Genomic DNA, 2,500 nt, shown 5'->3' on the forward strand with positions numbered 1-2,500 from the left:
TGACGTTTTGCTCCGCTCACGACGGTCACCGCACCACGCAAGAACAGGCCAAAAACTGGCCAAAACAGCCCAAAAACGGGCCAAAACTGGCCATTTTTGGCTGCGCGAGCGAGCGGCGAGCGGCGAACAGCGAGCGAAGCGAGAGGCAGCACCGTCCCTGCTATACGAAAGCCCCATCCAGCCCTGTGCCACCCGGGGGGTTCCAGGGTGCTGAGATGGCTGACGTTTTGCTCCGCTCTCGACGGTCACCGCGCAATGCAAGAACAGGCCAAAAACTGGCCAAAACGGCCCAAAACCGGGCCAAAACTGGCCATTTTTGGCTGCGCGAGCGGCGAGCGGCGGACAGCGAGCGAAGCGAGAGGCAGCACCGTCCCTGCTATACGAAAGCCCCATCCAGCCCTGTGCCACCCGGGGGGTTCCAGGGTGCTGAGATGGCTGACGTTTTGCTCCGCTCTCGACGGTCACCGCGCAATGCAAGAACAGGCCAAAAACTGGCCAAAACGGCCCAAAAACGGGCCAAAACTGGCCATTTTTGGCTGCGCGAGCGAGCGGCGAGCGGCGGACAGCGAGCGAAGCGAGAGGCAGCACCGTCCCTGCTATACGAAAGCCCCATCCAGCCCTGTGCCACCCGGGGGGTTCCAGGGTGCTGAGATGGCTGACGTTTTGCTCCGCTCTCGACGGTCACCGCGCAATGCAAGAACAGGCCAAAAACTGGCCAAAACGGCCCAAAAACGGGCCAAAACTGGCCATTTTTGGCTGCACGAGCGAGCGGCGAGCGGCGGACAGCGAGCGAAGCGAGAGGCAGCACCGTCCCTGCTATACGAAAGCCCCATCCAGCCCTGTGCCACCCGGGGGGTTCCAGGGTGCTGAGATGGCTGACGTTTTGCTCCGCTCTCGACGGTCACCGCGCAATGCAAGAACAGGCCAAAAACTGGCCAAAACGGCCCAAAAACGGGCCAAAACTGGCCATTTTTGGCTGCACGAGCGAGCGGCGAGCGGCGGACAGCGAGCGAAGCGAGAGGCAGCACCGTCCCTGCTATACGAAAGCCCCATCCAGCCCTGTGCCACCCGGGGGGTTCCAGGGTGCTGAGATGGCTGACGTTTTGCTCCGCTCTCGACGGTCACCGCGCAATGCAAGAACAGGCCAAAAACTGGCCAAAACGGCCCAAAAACGGGCCAAAACTGGCCATTTTTGGCTGCACGAGCGAGCGGCGAGCGGCGGACAGCGAGCGAAGCGAGAGGCAGCACCGTCCCTGCTATACGAAAGCCCCATCCAGCCCTGTGCCACCCGGGGGGTTCCAGGGTGCTGAGATGGCTGACGTTTTGCTCCGCTCTCGACGGTCACCGCGCAATGCAAGAACAGGCCAAAAACTGGCCAAAACGGCCCAAAAACGGGCCAAAACTGGCCATTTTTGGCTGCACGAGCGAGCGGCGAGCGGCGGACAGCGAGCGAAGCGAGAGGCAGCACCGTCCCTGCTATACGAAAGCCCCATCCAGCCCTGTGCCACCCGGGGGGTTCCAGGGTGCTGAGATGGCTGACGTTTTGCTCCGCTCTCGACGGTCACCGCGCAATGCAAGAACAGGCCAAAAACTGGCCAAAACGGCCCAAAAACGGGCCAAAACTGGCCATTTTTGGCTGCGCGAGCGAGCGGCGAGCGGCGGACAGCGAGCGAAGCGAGAGGCAGCACCGTCCCTGCTATATACGAAAGCCCCATCCAGCCCTGTGCCACCCGGGGGATTCCAGGGTGCTGAGATGGCTGACGTTTTGCTCCGCTCACGACGGTCACCGCACCACGCAAGAACGGACCATAAACAGGCCAAAACAGCCCAAAAACGGGCCAAAACTGGTCATTTTTGGCTGCGCGAGCGAGCGGCGAGCGGCGAACAGCGAGCGAAGCGTGAGGCAGCACCGTCCCTGCTATACGAAAGCCCCATCCAGCCCTGTGCCACCCGGGGGGTTCCAGGGTGCTGAGATGGCTGACGTTTTGCTCCGCTCACGACGGTCACCGCGCCATGCAAGAACGGACCAAAAACAGGCCAAAACAGCCCAAAAACGGGCCAAAACTGGCCATTTTTGGCTGAGCGAGCGAGCGGTGAGCGGCGAACAGCGAGCGAAGCGAGAGGCAGCACCGTCCCTGCTATACGAAAGCCCCATCCAGCCCTGTGCCACCCGGGGGGTTCCAGGGTGCTGAGATGGCTGACGTTTTGCTCCGCTCACGACGGTCGCCGTGCCACGCAAGAACGGACCAAAAACAGGCCAAAACAGCCCAAAAACGGGCCAAAACTGGCCATTTTAGGTTGCGCGAGCGAGCGGCGAGCGGCGAACAGCGAGCGAAGCGTGAGGCAGCACCGTCCCTGCTATACGAAAGCCCCATCCAGCCCTGTGCCACCCGGGGGGTTCCAAGGTGCTGAGATGGCTGACGTTTTGCTCCGCTCACGACGGTCACCGCGCCACGCCAGAACAGACCAAAAACAGGCCAAAACAGCCCAAAAACGGGCC

Source organism: Musa acuminata, unplaced genomic scaffold, assembly GCF_036884655.1.
Source record: "Musa acuminata AAA Group cultivar baxijiao unplaced genomic scaffold, Cavendish_Baxijiao_AAA HiC_scaffold_673, whole genome shotgun sequence".
Lineage (NCBI taxonomy): Eukaryota > Viridiplantae > Streptophyta > Magnoliopsida > Zingiberales > Musaceae > Musa > Musa acuminata.